The following is a 22,812-nucleotide window of genomic DNA, read 5'->3' on the forward strand; positions in this document are numbered from 1 at the left end:
ATAGGTTCAAATCTGAAATCAAGGCACTCAGGCCCTAGTGACAAGCATTAAGCACAGTAAAGTCGTAGCAACATCAATCTTAGAACATAATGGATACTAGGGATCATACCCTAAAAAAACTTACTCAATTACATGGTAAATCTCATCCAACCCATCACCGTCCAGCAAGCCTACGATGAGATTACTCACGCACGGTGGTGAGCATCATGAAATTGGTGATGGAGGATGGTTGATGATGACGATGGCGACGGATTCCCCTCTCTGGAGCCCCGAACGGACACTAGATCAGCCCTCCCGAGGAAGATTAGGGCTTGACGGCGGTTCCGTATCGTAAAACGTGATGAATCCTTCTCCCTAATATTTTCCTCCATGAAAGTGAATATATGGAGCTGGGGTTGAGGTCGGTGGAGTCCCAGGGTGCCCACGAGGCAGGGGGCGCGCCCTGGGGGGGGGGGGGCTTTGCACCCTCATGGATAGGGTGTGGGCCCCCTGATGCTGATTCTTTCGCCAATATTTTTCATTAATTCCAAAACGTGTCTCCGTGGATTTTCAGGTCATTCCGAGAACTTTTATTTCTGCACAAAAATAACATCATGGCAGTTCTGCTGAAAACAGTGCCAGTCCGGGTTAGTTCCATTCAAATCATGCAAGTTAGAGTCCAAAACAAGGGCAAAAGTGTTTGGAAAAGTAGATACGTTGGAGACATATCAACTCCCACAAGCTTAAACCTTTGCTTGTCCTTAAGCAATTCAGTTGACAAACTGAAAGTGATAAAAAAAATTTACATACTCTGTTTGATATTGTTGCTGCAAATATGTAAAGCCAACATTCAAGTTTTCAGCAAAGATTATGAACTAACCATATTCACAATAACAATTAGGTCTCATGTTTACTCATATCAATGGCATAATCAACTAGCGAGCAATAATAATAAATCTCGGATGACAACACTTTCTCAAAACAATCATAACATGATATAACAAGATGGTATCTCGCTAGCCCTTTCCGACACCGCGAAACATAAATGCAGAGCACCCCTGAAGATCAAGGACTGACTAGACATTGTAATTCATGGTAAAAGAGATCCAGTCACAGTCAAACTCAATGTAAATTAATAGCAATGCAAGCGAATGATAGCGGTGCTCTCCAACTGGTGCTTTTTAATAAGAGGATGATGACTCAACATAAAAGTTAATAGATAGGCCCTTCGCAGAGGGAGGAACGTATTTGCAGAGGTGCCAGAGCTCGAGTTTTGAAAAAGAGATAAATAATATTTTGAGTGGCATACTTTCATTGTCAACATAACAACCAAGAGATCTCGATATCTTCCATGCTACACATATTGTAGGCGGTTCCCAAACAGAATGGTAAAGTTTATACTCCCCCACCACCAACAAACATCAATCCATGGCTTGTCCAAAACAACGGGTGCCGTCCAACTAACAACAATCCCTGGGGAGTTTTGTTTGCAATTATTTTGATTTGATTTGAGCATGGGACTGGGCATCCCGGTTACCAGCCATTTTCTCGTGAGTGATGAGCAGAGTCCACTCATCGTGAGAATAACCCACCTAGCATGGAAGATATAGACAACCCTAGTTGATACATGATCTATTCAAGCATACAAAACAGAATTTCATTTGAAGTTTTAGATTTTGGCATATATAAATTTACTTGGAACGGCAAGTAAATACCACATATAGGAAGGTATGGTGGACTCATATGGAATACGGTTTATGGAAGTGGATGCACAAGTAGTATTCCCGCTTAGTACAAGTGAAGGCTAGAAAGAGACTGGGAAGCGACCAACTAGAGAGCAACAACAGCCATGAACATGCATTAAGATTAATCAACAATGAGTGCAAGCATGATTAGGATATAAATCACCATGAACATAAATATCGTGGAGGCTATGTTGATTTTGTTTCAACTACGTGCGTGAACATGTGCCAAGTCAAGCCACTCGAATCGTTCAAAGGAGGATACCACCCTATCATACCACATCACAACCATTATAAACTCCTAGCTAATTAAGCATGGCATGAGCAACTATAATCTCTAATTGTCATTGCAAACTTGTTTCATACATAATAGGCTGAATCAGGAATGATGAACTAATCATATTTACAAAAACAAGATAGGTCGAGTTCTTACAAGCTTCTCTCATCTCACTTGGTCCATCATATATCGTCATTATTGCCTTTCACTCGCACGACCGAACAGTGTGGATAATAATAGTGCACGTGCATTGGACTAAGCTAGAATCTACAAGCATTTAATACAAGGGAGAAGACAAGGTAATATGGGCTCTTGGTTAAATCAACAACAATGCATATGAGAGCCGCTCAACATTTTCATCATGGTCTTCTCCTCTCGACCCCCAAAGAATAAGAAAAGAAATAAAACTATTTACACGGGAAAGCTCCCAACAAGCAAAAGAAGAGCGAGAAATCTTTTTAGGTTTTCTTTTAATTACTACTACTACAGGCATGGAAAGTAAACTAGCTAAAAGCTACAACTAATTGTTTTGGTTTTTTTAAGGTTTTTCAAACACTCAAGAAGAAGGCTTAGAAAAGAAAATAAACTAGCATGGATAGTATAATGAAAAAGTATGAGCACTGACAACTAGAATGAGTGTGTGAACATGAATGTAATTTCGGTGAGAAATACGTACTCCCCCAAGCTTAGGCTTTTTGCCTAAGTTGGTCTATGGCCATTGCTGGCCTGGAGGATATCCAAAGTCGTAGCTGGGGTTGTACTGAGATGCAGCAGCTACTGCCTGAAGAGCTACAGCCTGGAGGCGAGCTGCCTCCGTCCTCCTCTCATACTCGTTTGCCTCCTCCCTGGTTATAACATATCTCCTTTTTGCCTGAAAGTTAAAGAAAGTATGAGCAGGGAGGGCAACATGGACAGTGCGCTGTCTGTCAAAGATTAGTCGGTACTGGAGGAACTGTTCATTCCTCTCAAGAAACTGATGGCGAACCATAGCACTATAATCTAGATAAGCAGGAGGCAACTCCATATCATTTCCATGTATGGGTACACCAAGATAATTAGCTACACAGGTTGCATAAATTCCACCAAACAAATCTCCACTTGTACCATTAAGATGCAACCTTCGTGCAACAATGTCCCCCAAGTTATATTATTTATCACCTAATACCACACTCTTGAGGACACTAAGATCTGGAACGCACAAGTGAGAAGCCTCATCTTTACTGTTAATGCATCTACCTATAAAGAGAGCAAAATAATGTATGGAAGGGAAATGAATGCTCCCTATGGAAGCTTGTGTGATTTCCCTAGATTCCCCCATAGTGATACTAGCAAGAAAGTCTTTATATTAAGATTTGCGAGGTTCACTAACATTGCCCCACTGCGGGAGTTTACAAGCAGTATTAAAATCTTCTAGGTCCATGGTATATGATTTATCAAAAAGATCAAATAAAACAGTGTGAGAATTGCGCGAGGATGTAAATTTAAACCTCCTCGCAAAGGAATCAGTCAGGTAGTGGTACTGTAGGCACTTATCTGACACGAAGTCCTCAAGATCAGCATTACGCACATATGCATCAAATTCATCCTTGATGCCTGCCTGGACCATAAACTCCTCTGACAGCTATTCATAAGGCCACACTTTAGCTTCCCTCGGTGGTTCATCGTCCGGCTCACGTATCGCGAGCCTTGGTCCTTGCTTCCATGAGGAACCACCTTGGTACATTTTCCTATGCATTTTTCTTTCTCTGATTTTTTTTTGAAATTTTAGTGACTCAAAATAGAAGTGAACCAAACTCAACAAGATTGATAGCAACTACTCCCATAGGGGCCTAGAGGCTATATCATGCATTAAAACTACTTTGGACCATATAAATTTGACATGCAAGCTCAAGAATAGGGTCACCTTAGCAGCAAAAATTTGCAATAAATAGATCACTAGAACAAAAACTAATTGGACCTTTGGAGGAGTCACATACCAAAGAACAATCCCCCAAAACAGTTTTGTGAATGGAGCTTTGATCAAAGATATCAAAATGGCAGCAAGATGAGCTAGAACACGGGTTTGAGCTATGGGAGGATGTATTCTGGAGGAAGATGAAGTGAGTGGATGCTGGAATAAGTGGAGGGGGTCCAGGTGGGGCACACGAGGCGGGGGGGGCATTGGGCGCCCCCTGTGCCCTCATGGCCAAATGGTGGGCCCCCCTGGTGTGTTCTGAGTGCCATAAATTCTTAAATATTCTACAAAAAACATATTTCATATTCAAGACATTTGGAGAACTTTTATTTTCGGGGTATTTTTATTGCAAGGATAATTCAGAAAACAGACAGAAGATACTATTTTTTCTTTATTTAATCTAAATAATAGAAAGTAAAAGGAGTGTACAGAGAGTTGTGCTTTCTAACTTCATCCATCTCGTGCTCATCAAAAGGAACCCACTAACGACGTTGATCAAGTCTTGTTAACAAAGTCTTTCCGAATAACATGAAATCGGAGAAATTTTGAATAACACTAGGTTGCCTCAATGGGGATATGCATGTCCCCAATAATAAGAATATCATATTTCTTCTTGACAGTAGGAAGAGGGAATTCAAAGCCTCCAATAGTAATCGTTGAAATTTTTCCAATAGAATTGATACTGTGGACTTGAGGTTGTTTCCACGGAAAGTGTACCATATGCTCATTACCATCAACGTGAAGAGTGACATTGCCTTTGTTGCAATCAATAACAGCCCTTGCAATATTCAAAAAGGGTCTACCAAGAATAATAGACATACTATCATCCTCGGGAATATCAAGGATAACAAAGTCCATTAAAATAGTAATGTTTGCAACCACAATGGGCACATCTTCACAAATACCAACATGTATAATAGTTGATTAATCATCCATTTGAAAGATATTTCAGTAGGTGTCAACTTATTCAAATCAAGTCTACGATATAAAGAGAGAGGCATAACACTAACACCGGCTCCAAGATCACATAAAGTAGTTTTAACATAGTTTCTTTTAATGTAGCATGGTATAGTTGGTACTCCTGGATCTCCTAGTTTCTTTGGTATTCCACCTTCAAAAGTATAATTGGCAAGCATGGTGGAAATTTCAGCTTCCGGTATCATTCTTTTATTTGTAACAATATCTTTCATATACTTATCATAAGGATTCATTTTAACATATCAGTCAAACGCATACGCAAAAAGATAGGTCTAATCATTTCAGCAAGGTGCTCAAAATCCTCATCATCCTTTTTCTTGGATGGTTTAGGAGGAAAAGGCATGGGTTTCTGAACCCATGGTTCTCTTTCTTTACCGTGCTTCCTAGCAATGAAGTCTCATCATAACGTTGATTCTTTGGTTGTGGGTTATCAAGATCAACAGCAAGTTCAAGCTCTACATCATTGTTATTGCTAGGTTGAGCATCAACATGAACATCATCGTTATCAGTAGGTTCTTGTTCATTACCATATTGTGTTTCAACATCAGAAATAGAAATATCATTGGGATTCTCAGGTGTGTCAACAACAGGTTCACTAGAAGCATGCAAAGTCCTATCATTTTTCTTTTTCTTCTTCTTAGAAGGACTAGGTGCATCAACATTAGCTCTCTGAGAATCTTGCTCAACTCTCTTAGGGTAGCCCTCAGGATACAAAGGTTCCTGAGTCATTCTACCCCCTCTAGTCATAACTCTCACAACATTATCATTTTTATTATTATTTAATTCATTGAGCAAATCATCTTGTGCTTTAAGCACTTGTTCTACCTGAGTGGTAACCATAGAAGCATGTTTACTAATAAGTTTAAGGTCACCTTTAGCTCTAGACATATAATCACTCAAGTGTTCAACCATATAAGCATTATGTTTCAATTGTATACCAACATAAGCATTGAAGTTTTCTTGTTTAATAATAAAATTATCAAACTCATCCAAGCATTGGCTAGCAGACTTATTACGAGGAATATCACCTTCATCAAATCTATAGAGAGAATTGTTTACTACCTGTGTCGGGTTATTAAGACCATGTATTTCTTCAATATGTGTTAAATTCTTAACATCTTCAGCTTTAATACCCTTTTCTTTCATAGATTTCTTTGCCTCTTGCATATCTTCAGGACTGAGAAATAGAATACCCCTTTTCTTTGGAGTTGGCTTAGTAGTTGGTTCAGGAAGTGTCCAATCATTATCATTACTAAATATATTATTCAATAGCAATTCAGCTTGCTCAACAATTTTTCCCTAAAAACACAACCATGTAACATCCCAAATTTTCAATTTGGAATGTTATACATTAGATCATCATTGCATATCATATTGTTTGCATTTTGGTTGATCCTAGAAAATTCTACGCAACTCAAGGACCCATGGAGAGAGTTGGGGATTTCGTTATTTTCATATTTGAGTTTTCTCAAATTTTGAGAATAGGATCATTTGATTTTATTTATTTTATCATCAATTATTTCTATTACAAAAATATGAGAGAGGGAATAAAATGACTTTCCCAAAATAGATAAATATTGAGGATTTAATAATAAAATCAAACAAGATTTTATTTCGGAGTTTTTTAGTGTTTTATTTGAATTTAGGAAAAATGTGCGTTTTTCAAAATTGCATTTAGGCCCCAAATAAATGTTCACTTTGTCGGGCTTGATTTGAGAAGCCCGGGAAAATTTATTTCGGGATTTTTGGAGTCCGTTTATTATTTCTTTTTATTATTTTCCGAGCGGAAATAAATTAAAAAAAAACGAACCGACCTAACGGACCGTGTCCGACTAGGACTCTGGCCCGACTAGGCTTTATAAGCCGAGGCCCAGCCCCGGGGAACCCTAGCTGCCCCAGCCCCCAACCCTAGCCGCCGCCCGGTCCCGCCACCGCCGCCGCCGCTCGCGCCGCCGCCGCCGCTGCCCGCCGCCTGCGCCGCCCCGCGCCGCCGTCGCCGGACGCCACCGCCGCCGTCGAGGTTCGCCGCCGCGCCTCGTGTTTCATGCCTTCGGTTTTAAAAAAACGATCGGTTTTTGTCGGTTTAATAGATTCGGTTTGTTTTTAAATAGTTCGGTTTTTCCAGTTTATTTATTTTAGCGAGCGTTCGTCGTTTTTCTTTTTCTCGGATTAAATCCGCGATTTTTCTGATCGCGATTCCTGATCCGATTTTTGTTTTAGTTTAACTTTTCGCTTGTTTATCGGAATCAGGCGATTTAAGCGCCTAGAGTTTCATCTCGAAACCCTCTATCCGTTTAACTAACTTAAACAAGATTTTTCTACTGTAAAATTTGCCCTAGATCCAGATTACTAGAACGAAGTTGTTTTCTTCCGCCGTTTGACTTTCGTTGCTTCGTTCGATTTGATTCTTTTTGCCAACCGGAGTTCTTAAGTTGAACCTTCTGGTTAGATCTCTTATTTGAGTTTTACCTGTGCATTAGTTGAGTACTTATTGTATGCTTGTTTGTTTGTCTGTGATAGAGTATCCGGAGTGCGCCGCCTATTACTTCGAATCGCTAGGTTTCCCGGATCATCAGCAAGGCAAGTAACACTTTGATCATACCTTTTCTACTACCCAGTTTTATTGCATTAGATCAATCCTCACACATTGCATGATTAGGATCTAATTAAATTGTGGGATAGGAAGTAGATGAGGTAGTACCTATTACCTGTTTATTATCAAACCTTTGGGAGTTACTTCTATGTTTGCTTATTATGCCATGCTATGCTAGTAGACGTGGATTGGCTGAGTGATATCCATGACAGATGTGAGATTGATAATTAATGGTTTATCTAAGGTGGCAACTTAAACACACATCTGGGTGGATTGAGGCACCTGGGTATTCCTGGACTTGCCTGTTTTCTTTTGGACCACCACCCAGGCTCAAAGGGATCATGAGACTATTCATACTAGAAATTTCACTGTGCAGCCACAAGCTATTATGGGCTCTAGCATAGTTGACTAAGTTGTGCGAACTCTTACAGTGGTAGACTAGCATATGTAGGGGATGTAGGTGGTACGGTCTACCCGATCGTAAGGTGCTAGCGCTTCTGAAAGACTATGTCTCGGTCATCCGTCTTCTCAAACACCATGTAGTGCGAGAAAACAAACGGAGGCGATCGAGTCTTGTGGGGAAAAGTGCGCAAACCTCTGCAGAGTGTAACAAACTAATCATGGTTAGCCGTGTCCCCGGTTATGGACATCTTGAGCATCTAGTACTTGGATTATCATGTGAATCTCAACATGTTACTCTAAATTAATTTTGTTGGGTTATGTTTAATGATGATGCTTAATTGGGATTGAGAATGCTGTCAACCATTCTCAATGTTTAACAACCACCTTGATAGTAATTAAAATTTTATTCCTTTAAAGTAGGGAAAAATTGGATTTACGCAAAACTGTAACCATAGAGCTTTCCACCAGCCAAATATGCATATAGTATAGCTGTTTCATTCCATTACTCTCTATGTGTTACCTTGCCAGCATATTCCATGTGCTGACCCGTTTTCGGGATGCAACGTTAATGTTGCAGACTTTTCAGACGACGATTAAGGAGTTTTTCGGTCGTGGTTCTATACTCAGTGATGCCGTTGGAGTTGATGGACTCACTTATCTTCCAAGCCTTCCGCTGTTATCGTTATTAGATGGCCTTAAGCCATATTTATTGTAATAAGTTCTCTCTTGAGACATTTGATGTAATAAGTGTGTGATTGCTACTCTGCTATAAATCCTCCGAGTACTGTGTGGTGTCAGCATTACTGATCCAGGGATGACACCGGAGCACAGAGATCAAACTGTTTGAGGTCTGGTCGCTACAAACCAGCACAACTATCTAGGTGGTCTCTGGAAGCATCGGTTAGTCCATTATAAAAGATATCAAGTATTTCATTTTTCTTGAGAGGAGAATCAGGCAAAGCATTAAGTAATCGGAGAAGCCTCCCCCAAGCTTGTGGGAGACTCTCTTCTTCAATTTGCATAAAATTATATATTTCCCTTAAGGCAGCTTGTTCCTTATGAGTGGGGAAATTTAGCAGAGAAGTAATGAATCATATCCTGGGGACTACGCACACAACCAGGAGCAAGAGAATTAAACCATGTTTTAGCATCACCCTTTAATGAGAACGGAAATAACTTAAGGATATAGTAGTAACGGATTTTTTCCTCATGAGTGAATAGGGTGGCTATATCATTCAATTTAGTAAGATGTGCCACAACAGTTTCAGATTCATAGCCATAAAAAGGATCAGATTCAACCAAAGTAATTAACTCAGGATCGACAGAGAAATCATAATCCTTATCAAAAATACAGATAGGTGAAGTAGCAAAAGCAGGGTCATATTTCATTCTAGCATTCAAAGACTTTTCTTTCAGCTTAGCTAACAGTTTCTTAAGATCATATCTATCTTTGCAAGCAAATAGGTCTCTAGTAGTTTCTTCATCCATAACATAACCCTTAGGCACATCAGGCAGTTCATATCTAGGGAGAGAATCTTCATCATCACTTTCATCAATATTATTTGTTCCAATAATTTCATTCTCTCTAACCCTAGCAAGTTGTTCATCAAGAAATTCACCTAACGGCACGGTATTATCAAGCATAGAAGTAGTTTCATTATAAACATCATGCATAGCAGAAGTGGCATCATCAATAACATGCGACATATCAGAATCAATAACAGGTGTAGGTGTCATAAATTTACTCATAACAGAAGGTGAATCAAGTGCAGAGCTAGATGGCAGTTCCTTACCTCCCCTCGTAGTTGGGGGGATAAATCTTGGTTCTTTCATCTTTCAAGTTCCTCATAGTGATCAACAGATATAAATCCCAAGTGACTCAAAGAATAGAGCTATGCTCCCCAGCAATGGCGCCAGAAAATAGTCTTGATAACCCACAAGTATAGGGGATCACAACAATTTTCGAGGGTAGAGTATTCAACCCAAATTTATTGATTCAACACAAGGGAGCCAAAGAATATTCTCAAGTATTAGTAGTTGAGTTATCAATTCAACCACACCTGAAAGACTTAATATCTGCAGCAAAATATTTAGTAGCAAAGTAGTATGGAAGTAACGGTAACGGTGGCTAAAGTAACAGTAGTAGTTTTTGTTGCAATTGTAACAGTGGCAACGGAATAGTAACTAAGCAAAGATCAATATGTGAAAAGCTCATAGGCAATGGATCAATGATGGATAATTATGTCGGATGCGATTCCTCATGCAACAGTTATAACATAGGGTGACACGGAACTAGCTCCAGTTCATCAATGTAATGTAGGCATGTGTTCCAAATATAGTCGTACGCGCTTATAGAAAAGAACTTGAATGTCATCTTTTGTCCTACCCTCCCGTGGCAGCGGGGTCCTATTGGAAACTAAGGGATATGAAGGCCTCCTTTTAATAGAGTACCAGACCAAAGCATTAACACTTAGTGAATACATGAACTCCTCAAACTACGGTCATCACCGGGAGTGGTCCCGATTATTATCACTTCGGGGTTGCCGGATCATAAGACATAGTAGGTGACTATTGACATGCAAGATAGGATCAAGAACTCACATATATTCATGAAAACATAATAGGTTCAGATTTGAAATCATGGCACTCAGGCCCTAGTGACAAGCATTAAGCATAGCAAAGTCATAGCAACATCAATCTTAGAACATAATGGATACTAGGGATCAAACCTTAACAAAACTAACTCGATTACATGGTAAATCTCATCCAACCCATCGCCTTCCAGCAAGCCTATGATGAGATTACTCACGCACGACAGTGAGCATCATGAAATTGGTGACGGAGGATGGTTGATGATGATGATGGCAACAGATTCCCCTCTTCGGAGCCCCGAACGGACTCCAGACCAGCCCTCCCGAGGAAGATTTGGGCTTGGCGGCGGCTCTGTATCGTAAAACGCGATGAATCCTTCTCCCTGATTTTTTCCTCCACGAAAGTGAATATATGGAGTTGGGGTTGAGGTAGGTGGAATCCCAGGGGGCCCATGAGGTAGAGGCGCGCCCCAGGGGGGCCCCCTGCACCCTCGTGGATAGGGTGTTGGCCCCCTGATGCTGATTCTTTCGCCAATATTTTTCATTAATTCCAAAATGTGTCTCCATGGATTTTCAGGTCATTCCGAGAACTTTTATTTCTGCACAAAAATAACACCATGGCAGTTTTGCTGAAAACAGCGTCAGTCCGGGTTAGTTATATTCAAATCATGCAAGTTAGAGTCCAAAACAATGGCAAAAGTGTTTGTAAAAGTAGATATCTTGGAGACGTATCACACACCGTCACTCAGTTGGAAACGCCATCACCACTCAACCGCTCCACGCGTCGCCAGTCAGTTGTGCACATCCTCACCACTCGGCCGCTCGCCGCATCGCCACTCGGTTGTGCACGTTTACTCCACTCAGCCACCCCATATGTCGCCACTTGGCTAGACACGTAGTCCTTCACTCGGTCGCCCTGCGCGACGTCTTCTCCACTTGGCCGCCCTACGCGTCGCCACTAGGTTGGTCACCTCCTCACCACTCGGCCACCTCGTGCATCCCCACTCGGTTGTGCACATCCTCACCACTTTTCCACCCCACGCGTCACTACTCGGTTGTGCACGTCTTCACCACTCGGCCGCCCCGTGCGTCGCCACTTGGTTGTACACATCCTCACCCCTTGGCCACCCTGCGCGTACCCATCAGTTGGACATGCCTTCACAACTTCACCCCCAACACAGGAACGTCTAAGTTACTCATATGATCAAATCTCATATCGCACTCTGTAGCGAGCTTAACTCTTTCGAGCATCACTCGGGGGTTACACACAACCGTGGGCCATGCCGCCCTCAGGGGTTACACCCATTTGATCAACCTGTTGATCACATCGAGGATATTTTTTGACCATACATGCTCGGTCTACTGAAGATCTATAAGGGAAGCACTATCCACTCGGACGAGCGCCCAAATCATTACCTAGAGTCGTCTTCAGGGCTGCAAAAGGGTGAAAACAACGCTCCTCTACGAATATTGGCCCTTCTTTAGGCTCCAAGGTGCGAGTTTCACAAACTCGAACTCAGAGATGGCATGTGCTGGGGTTCCCCCGGGATAATGAGTGGCCTCTCTATGGAGAGTTAGTCCATGCGCTAGCCTCGCCACTTGGGTTTCATGGCACGTCCGCATTGGACCACTAGTCTATCTCCTCCGGGAGACATACGAGTGCCACCAAGTTTTTCCTTGCAGTCAAAATACCCTGATCAGTTGGGAAGCATGTCCACTCGGACAAATACCCCTTTCATGCAAAAGGGTGAAAACAACACTCCTTTACGGATACACTTGGCCCTTATTCAGGCTCCAAGGTGTCAGTTTCACAAACTTGGTCTCAGAGATGACCTGCGCTGGCGTTCCCCTGGGATAGTGAGTGGCATCTCTCCGGAGAATTAGCCCATGCGCCGGCGTCGTCAATTGGGTTTCATGGCATGTCCGCACTCGGACCTCTAGTCTATCTCTCCTAAGAGACATATGAAAGCCACCAAGTTTTGCCAGCAATCAACCCAATCCGATCAATCGAAGAATGTATAGTCCATAATCTGTTGAAGCTTTGTTCAAATCGTAGTTGACTAAACCTTGATGACAGGCGTCAAGTGCCCCCGTAGTGCTCGGGCCAAATCAAGTTTTTAGTAAACTCGTTCTACTAAACCTCAACCGATTAGGGGGCTAATCCTATGGGAGCACCGTCAGTCGGCATGTTCCTCACTTGGATTTTTACCTTTTTCATAAAATATGCTCAATACCTAATGCTCACTCTTTGTCTCCAACACGGTCCCTACCTGACCGTCTGGTTGGCAAGAGAAAAAGCTAACAGTCAATGTAAGAAGTAATACTGGAACGATTGCTCCCTAGAGTGTCTAGCTTTTTTCTACAGTCAGCAGTTTCGAGGCCGAATTCATTCATTGTGCCAAGGGCATGACGATTCGCCTGCTTGACCCAATTCCAGGCTGAATTTATTTACCGTGCCGAGTGCACGGAGATCAGTCAGACTGATTTAGCTCCATGCTGAGCTTATTTGTCGTGCCAAGTGCATGAAGATCCATCCGATTGACTCAATTCAGGCTAAAAGATATTTACCATGCTGACTCCATGGAGGTTAACCAGAAACTTAAACCCTCTGCCAGACTCATCTAGTCCGACAAAGGCTCGGGGACTTCACCCAGTGGGTGCACTCAGCATGCCCCCACTGGAAGAGAAGCCAAAAAGAAACATTTTTCTCGAACAAAATTCTGAGTAATCTGTCACTCGATGCAATACCATCTCTAGATCACTAATGTACTACTCAACTTCTGAGTCGGGGAAGGGCAAGCTAGACCAATACCAGATCCTCAAGTATTACTCGACCTCCGAGTCAGAGAGGAAGAAGTTTGATCAGTATGAGCTAAGAAGATTTTTAGTTCTCTCAAAACCCCGCCGACATCCCGCAGTCGACGGCAGTCTTGGGGACTACATCCAGTGGGTGCACTCAGATGCCCTCACTGGAGTAATCTCCACTCGGTACGGCCTAACCGGTCCGAGTGACGAACAACAAACAAATAAGTTCTAAGAATCCCATCGACTACCATTTTTTTTTGTTATAAGTTAGTTTAACGCTCCTCCGTGGACCTGTTTTGAGCCTTCTTCTAGGACTCAAAGCGTGAAACTCAAAATTTTGGATCTAGAACCGACTTGTATTGATGTTCCTCCGGGATACGAATGGCATCTCTCCGAGAGAGCAGTACATGCGCCAATCTTGTTGCCCAGATTTAATGACACACCCATACTCTGATCACGAGTTAACTTCTTCCGAGAGATGAACGAATGCCACCAAGTTGCTCCTTGCGGATTAGCCACCACCGTAGAAGGGGAGATCATCTGGGACCGGATCCATTCCACCAAGGCACAAACTCACCAAGCACAAGAGCACCTCTCTTCAGGAGGCTGTTCTTCCTTTGTAACTTTTCATCCTCGGCCCAAGAGGCAATCCACCACACCACACTGGAGTAGGGTATTACACCACATCGGTGGCTCAGACTAGTATAAATTTTTGTGTCCCTTTGTTCTGCGAGTTCGACGCGCCGAGCCTTGAGATCGCGGCGAGGGCGTGAGCTAGAGGGAGGAAAGATCTTCGTGCGCACCCTAGTATTTGAACCTCAAGGGTTTTGCAAGAACCCCAAATCTGACAGGGGCGACTCTCATTTATTCAGATAATGAGTCCTCCACCAGAGAGACGTAATCAATCTATCAGCTCAAAGACGGCAGGGTTGGGGGCTATTCCGATGGCAACAGTATTCCGGACCCCTATGAGCCCCCGTGTAGGGCTAGTATCTTTATGGCTGGTACACAGCCGATTCTAAACTCATCAACAGCTGCAGCTATGACGTCTAGATCGGCTGCGGCTAGCGGCTCAATTATACCGCCGGTCAAGTTTTGTCAGACCTTTTGGGCTCTTTGAATACTTTGCTTGCAATGGAGGTGACTGCGGTGAATCAAGCAGAAGGCAATGCAGAGATTGGAAAGATTTAGGCAGAGACCACTAAGGCACAGGAGGATGTCAATGCGGAGAACGCAAGGATGGCGGAGGAACGGGCTCAGATCAGGCTGAATCACAACGAGTTAGGGCAGAGGCTTGGCGCTTAAATCCGGATCAGAATGCCTCTAACGCAGTTCTTCATAGAATGCACCAGACCCTCCTACCTTTACATTATGAGCCTATGGACCTATTTAACACCCTTGGAGCAGGTCCAAGCACTACAGGCGCTCGGGTAAACCCTCAGTTAAACCCGGACGAGCCTAGAAGTGGGGCGGCGGCTCAGCCTCGACAGCCTGAGCAGGCACGGAGGGATGAGCGGATGCCTAACCTGCCCCAAATCAAACGGTGCCTCAACGTTTCTTAACCACCGGGGCATTTTTCTAACCTAGTGGATAATATGATAGCGGCGGCGGCACGGCTGGCGGCTATCCCAATCGAGGGCAAGTCTCCAGTTGCAGTGGAAACCCGGAACACCATGGGACTTCATCAAACGCCTCTTGCAGAGCAGGCGACTTATTCATACAGTCATGAGCATGTTCATTCGACCCCTCGCCCAAGTTGAAGTTATAGCCAGCGTGTTGAGTCGCCGGCGGTTTCTAGCAGTGAGCAGCGTCATAACCCGCCCCGTGGAGATAACCCACCCCGTGGCGATAACCCACCTCGTGATAATAACCAATTGGTCAATGCTCAGGCTATTGTGGATCAGGCTAGAGCTCGTCGTGAAGCGGAAGCGGAGACTCAGTTGGGGGCTTATCAGCAGCCTCCAAGGAACCCTTCGGCCTCAGTTGAAGCTAGGACGACCTCCAGGACAGTTGGAGTACCGTGTTTGGTACCAGCTCTGCGTAATGAATGCCTGCCCAAGGATTTTAAGGCCCTCGTAAGGTGCCTAATTACATAGCTGATCTCCCCCCGAAGGCTGGATTGAGAGTTATGAATTGGCCATGGAGATGTTGGATGTCAATGATGAAGTATGTGCAAAGTATTTTACTATGATGTTGGATGGGCTAGCTCATACATGGTTAAAGAGTTTTCCTGCTAAGTGCATCAATTCATGGGTAGATTTGAAGGCACGTTTCATCAAAAAAAATCAAGGAACATGCAAGCAGCCTCTGACGATTATCGATCTAGATAATTGCGTACAACGTGAGGATGAGTCAGCTCACCATTGGGTCCGACGGGTCTCAGCTATTATACACTCATCGGATAGCATTGCAGTGGGTCAAACGGTCCTTGTCATGGAGAAGAATTGTCACTTTACCCCTCTTAAGCAGAAGCTCGATCGGCTTAAGTGTTATTGTAAAGACATGGGGGAGCTCATGGCGGCTCTCATTAAATATGCCGACTCTGATAACACTAAGGACCCAGGATCTAATGATGAGAAATCCAACAAGGGCAAGAAGAGCGGCAATGGCAAAGGTCAGTGCTACCTCTTGAGCTTGCGTTGGTTTTTCCCTTGAAGAGGAAAGGGTGATGCAGCAAAGTATAGAGTAAGTATTTCCCTCAGTTTTGAGAACCAAGGAATCAATCCAGTAGGAGACAATGCGACAAGCAACCGAATACATGCACAAACAAACACCAACTTGCACCCAACATGATAAAGGGGTTATCAGTCCCTTCACGGTTATTTGCAAAGTAAGATCTGATAGAGATGGATAAACAGTAAAGTAATATTTTTGGTTATGGAACGGAAAGTAAAAGACTTCAAAGAAAGTAAATCGGAAACTAAAATTATACATCGGAAACTTATATGATGGAAAATAGACCCGAGGGTAATAGAATTCACTAGAGGCTTCTCTCAAGATAGAAATTATTACGGTGGGTGAACAAATTACTGCCGAGCAAATGATAGAAAAGCGCAAAGTTATGACAATATCTAAGGCAATGATCATGAATATAGGCATCACGTCCGTGTCAAGTACACCGAAACGATTCTGCATCTACTACTATTACTCCACACATCGACCTCTATCCAGCATGCATCTAGAGTATTAAGTTCATAAAGAACGGAGTAACGCCTTAAGCAAGATGACATCATGTAGAGGAATTTACTCAAACAATATGATGAAAACCCCATCTTTTTATCCTCGATGGCAACAATACAATACGTGCCTTGCTGCCCCTACTGTCACTTGGAAAGGACACCGCAAGATTGCACCCAAAGCTAAGCACTTCTCCCATTGCAAGAAAAACCAATCTGGTTGGCCAAACCAAATCGATAGTTCAAAGAGACTTGCAAAGATATCAAATCATGCATATAAGAATTCAGAGGAGATTCAAATAATATTCATAGATAACCTGATCAAAAGTCCACAATTCATCGGATCTCGGCAAACACACCGCAAAAGAGTATTACATCGAATAGGTATCAAAGAACATCAAGGAGAACATGGTATTGAGAATCGAAGAGAGAGAATAAGCCATCTAGCTATGGACCCGTAGGTCTGTGGTAAATTACTCATGCTTCATCGGAGAGGCAATGGTGTTGATGTAGAAGCCCTCCATGATCGAATCCCCCTCCGGCAGAATGTCAGAAAGGGCCCCTAGATGGGATCTCATAGGTACAGAAGGTTGCGGCGGTGGAAAGGTGGTTTCGTGGTCCCCTGGAAGTTTTTGGGGCATATGAGAATATATAGGAGGAACATCTAGTTTAGGGGATCACCAAGGGGCCCATAAGGTTCAGGGGCGCGCCCTACCCCCTGGGTGCCCCCTCCACCATTGTGGCCGCCTCGAGGCTCTTCTGACTTGCACTCCAAGTCTCCTAGGTGTCTTCTGGTCCAAGAAAAATCATCGCAAAAGTTTTATTCTATTTGGACTCCGTTTGGTATTCCTTTTTTGCAGAACTCCAAAAGAAGGAAAAAACAGAAACTCGCAGTGGGCTCTAGGTTAATAGGTTAGTCCCGAAAATCATATAAAATAGCATATTAATGCATATAAACATCCTAAACAGATAATATAATAGCATGGAACAATCAAAAATTATAGACACGTTGGAGACGTATCAAGCATCTCCAAGCTTAATTCCTACTCATCCTCGAGTAGGTGAATGATAAATAACAAAAATTTTGATGTGGAATGCTACCTAACATATTTATCCATGTAATTCTCTTTATTGTGGCATGAATGTTCAGATCCGTAAGATTCAAAACAAAATTTTAATAATGACATAAAAAAATACTTCAAGCATACTAACAAATAATTATGTCTTCTCAAAATAACATGGCCAAAGAAAGCTTATCCCTACAAAATCATATAGTTTGGCTATGCTCCATCTTCATCACACAAAATATTCTAATCATGCACAACCCCGATGACGAGCCAAGCAATTGTTTCATAATTTTGATGTGCTCGAACCTTTTCAATTTTCACGCAATACATGAGCGTGAGCCATGGACATAGCACTATAGGTGGAATAGACGGTGGTTGTAGAGAAGACAAAAACAAGGAGATAGTCTCACATCAACTAGGCGTATCAACGGGCTATCGAGATGCCCATTAATAGATATAAATGTGAGTGAGTAAGGATTATCATGCAACAGATGCACTAGAGCTATAAGTTTATCAAAGCTTGATGTCGCTTGAAGCTTCGTCGGTATTTCCCCAAAGAGGAAGGGATGATGCAGCACAACGGCGGTAGGTATTTCCCTCATATGTGAAACCAAGGTTATAGAACCAGTAGGAGAACCAAGCAACACAACATAAATAGCACCTGCACACAAATAAGAACATCTCGCAACCCGACGTGTTAAAGGGGTTGTCAATCCCATCCAGGGTACGACGCCTCAATATAGGCAAACAGACGTGAGGTAAATTGTAGTAGATTGTTAGATCAAACACCAAATAAAATAAATAAGAATAAATTGCAGCAAGGTATTTTTGGGTTTTTTGGTTTAATAGATCTGGAAATAAAAGCAAGAGAAAAGTAGATCGCAAAGGCAAATATATGAGAAAGAGACCCGGGGGCCGTAGGTTTCACTAGTGGCTTCTCTCAAGAAAAATAGCAAACGGTGGGTGAACAAATTACTGTTGGGCAATTGATAGAACTTCAAATACTCATGACAATATCCAGGCAATGATCATTACATAGGCATCACGTCCAAGATTAGTAGACCGACTCCTGCCTACATCTGCTACTATTACTCCACACATCGACCGCTATCTAGCATGCATCTAGTGTATTAAGTTCATGGAGAAACGATGTAATGCAATAAGAATGATGACATGATGTAGACAAGATCTATCTATGTAGAGATAGACCCCATCGTTTTATCCTTAGTAGCAACGATACATACGTGTCGGTTCCCCTTTTGTCACTAGGATCAAGCACCGTAAGATCGAACCCACTACAAAGCACCTCTTCCTGTTGCAAGATAAAATGATCAAGTTGGCCAAACAAAACCCAAATATCGGAGAATAAATACGAGGCTATAAGCAATCATGCATAAAAGAGATCAAGGAAACTCAAATACTTTCATGGATGTAAAAAGATAGATCTGATCATAAACTCAAAGTTCATCGGATCCCAACAAACACACCGCAAAAGAGTTACATCATATGGATCTCCAAGAGACCATTGTATTGAGAATCAAGTGATAGAGAGGAAGCCATCTAGCTACTAAGTACAGACCCCGAAGGTCTATAAAGAAGTACTCACGCACCATCGGAGAGGCACCAATGGAGGTGGTGAACCCCATCCGAGATAGTGTCTAGATTGGATCTGGTGGTTCTGGACTATATGGCGGCTGGATCAATATTTTGTCGACTCCCCTAGGGTTTCTAGAATATTAGGGTATTTATAGAGCAAAGAATCAGTCCGAGGGGCACCTGAGGTGGGCACAACCCTCGAGGGCGCGCCTGGGCCTCCTGGCGCGCCCTGATGAGTTGTGCTCTCCTCGGAGCACCCCCCAGGCGCAACCAGGGCCCATTATGTTCCTTCTGGTCCATAAAAAATCTCTGTAAAGTTCTGTTGCGTTTGGACTCCGTTTGGTATTGATTTTATGCGATGTAAAAAACATGGGAAAACAGCAATTGGCACTTGGCACTATGTCAATAGGTTAGTACTAAAAAATGATATGAAATGACTATAAAATGATTATAAAACATCCAAGATTGATAATATAATAGCATGGAACAATAAAAAAAATTAGAGATACATTGGAGACTTATTAGCATCCCCAAGCTTAACTCCTACTCGTCCTCGAGTAGGTAAGTGATAAAAATAAAAAAAATATTTGAAATGTTGCCTAATATGTCATATCATATTCTTTTCTTTATAGCATGGACATTTGGACTTTTATATTTTTCAAAGCAATAGTCTAGTTTTGACATGATAATTTAAATCCTCAAGCATATCAACAAGCCACCATGTCTTTCAAAATATCAACGCTAAAATACGTTATCCCTAGCCCATCATGCTCAATCATTGATCCATTCATGAAACACACTCGCATATTGCCTCCTAGTTGGTGCTTTTATAAGAGAAGATGCAGACTCAAATTCAAAAATAAAAAATGCATTAAGTAAAAGAAAGGCCCTTCGCAGAGAGAAGTAGGGATTTGTAGAGGTGCCCGAGCGCAAAGCGAAAACTTAGAGATAAAAACATTTTGGGAGGTGTATCCATCCCACCAACGAAAATGACTTGGAGTTCCCAATACTTTCCATGCTTAGATATATCATAGGCGGTTCCCAAACAGAAAATAAAGTTTATTCCTTTTTCCACCATACTTTCACTTTCCATGGCTAGCCGTACCCACGGTTTCCCTCCATACCAACACTTTCCAAGGAATTTATTATTTTGCAACATAAAGTAAATTCATTTTTCATTTCGGGACTGGGCATCCCTAATACCTTTGCCTTACTCTCGTGCAATGACAAGTGAATACACACTCATCTTGAGAATAACACATCTAGCATGGAAAATATTAGCCACCCATCACCGCTCCGTGAGAGAAACGAACACACAAAAGAGAAGTTTATTTTGAAAATTAGAGATGGCACATGCAAATTTGCTTAGAACGGCAAAAGAATACCGCATATAGGTAGATATAGTGGACTCATGTGGCAAAAACTTGTTTAATGGATTTTGGATGCACAAGTAGAGATCATACTTAGTGCAAACTGAAGGCTAGCAAAATATTGAGAAGCGACAAACCAAGAAACAGATAATCTCATAAGCAAGCATTAAGCATAATTAACACCGAATAATGCACCATAAATAGGATATAATTTCATTGCATGACTATTGACTTTCGTGCTTGCATAGGGAATCACAACATTAACACCAATATTCTTACTAAAGCATAATTACTCATCAAGATACTCACATATCACACCATCATATCTCAAAACTATTACTAAGAATAAAGTTTATTTTGTCCAATGATCTTCATGAAAGTTTTTATTATATCCTTCTTGGATATCTATCACTTTGGGACTAATTTCATGTGTTGCTTTTCATAAGCTCAAGCAAATATAAGTGAAGATCATGAGCATAATATTTCTTTATTTCTGTCAAATTAATTTAAGTGAAGCAAGAGAGAATTTCTTGAAAATTTTACTCACTCTCAAATAAATCTAAGTGAAGCAAGTACTAAAGCACACTATGCTCAAAAAGATATAAGTGAAGCACTAGAGCAAATCCATAGCTCAAAAGAATTTTAAGTGAAGCAAAGAGAGCAATTCTAACAAGTCATGACAAAATTTTGGCTCTCTCAAATAGGTGTGCCCAGCAAGGGATCAAGACTTAAAACACAAAATAAAACAAGAAAAAACTCATATCATACAAGACGCTCCAAGCAAAACACATAGTATGTGATGAATAAAAATATAGCTTCGAGTAAAATACCGATGGTCGTTAGAACAAAGAGGGGATGCCACTCGGGGGCGTCCACAAGCTTAGTTAGTTGCTCATTTTTGGATAATAGCTTGGGATGCCAGGGAATCCCCAAGCTTAGGCTCTTCTACTCCTTATTCCTTCATCCATCGTAAGATAACCCAAAACTTGAAAACTTCAATCACACAAAACTCAACAAAACCTTCGTGAGATCCGTTAGTATAAGAAAAGAAATCACTACTATAAGTGCTGTATCAAACCAATTAATATTTTGTTCTTGCATTATGTCTACTATATTCCAAATTTTCTATGGCAAAAACTCATGAAAGAAAACCATAGAGCCATCAAAATAAGCACACAACACAAAGAAAACAGAATCTATCAAAACAGAACAGTCTATAGCTATCTGACTATTTCGAATACTTCTGTAACTCCAAAAATTCTGAAAAATTAGGACGGCTTGAGAAATTTGTATATTGATCTACTGCAAGTGGAATGAATATTTTTTTTGCTCCCTGGTAAAAAGTGAAAATTATTTTCGCTAGCGTAAAAGTTTCTGTTTTTTAGCAAGATCAAACAACTATCACCCAAGAACATCCTAAAGGCTTTACTTGGCACAAACACTAATTAAGACATAAAAACACAATCATAACAGTAGCATAATTGTGCAAACACTCAAAAATAGGAAGCTGAAAGCAAAAATAAATTTTATTCATTGGGTTGCCTCCCAACAAGCGCTATAGTTTTACGCCCTTAGCTAGGCATAAAGCAAGGATCTAAGTTTTGTCATCTTTGGTTCGAGATCCATAAGATTCCCTCATGATTGATTCATATGGTGGCCTAATTATTGTTCTAGGAAATTGTTCCATACCCTTCCTTGATGGAAATTGGAACTTTATATTGCCTTCTTTCATATCAATCATGACACCGATAGTGCGTAAAAACGGTCTACCAAGAATAATTGGACAAGATGGATTACAATCAATATTAAGAACAATAAAATATATGGGCACATAATTTCTATTTGCAAGAATAAGAACATCATTAATTCTTACCATAGGCTTTTTAATAGTGGAATCCGCCAAGTGCACATTCAAAGAACATTCTTCAAGATCGGTAAGACCAAGAACATCACATAAAGATTTCGGAATGGTAGAAACACTAGCACCCAAGTCACAAAAAGCAAAACACTCATAATTTTTAATCTTGAATTTGATAGTATGTTCCCATTCATCATGCAATTTTCTAGGAATTAAAACTTCTAATTCCAACTTTTCTTCTAAAGCTTTCATCATACCATCAACAATATGTTTAGTAAAAGCTTTATTTTGTTCATAGGCATGGGGTGAATTTATCATGGATTGCAACAAAGAAATACAATCAATCAAAGAGCAACTATCATAATTAAAGTCTTTGTAATGCCAAAGAGTGGGCACATCACTAGCTAAAGTTTTGACCTCTTCA

The sequence above is a fragment of the Triticum urartu genome, chromosome 6 (assembly GCF_003073215.2).
Source record: "Triticum urartu cultivar G1812 chromosome 6, Tu2.1, whole genome shotgun sequence".
In the NCBI taxonomy this organism is placed as follows: domain Eukaryota; kingdom Viridiplantae; phylum Streptophyta; class Magnoliopsida; order Poales; family Poaceae; genus Triticum; species Triticum urartu.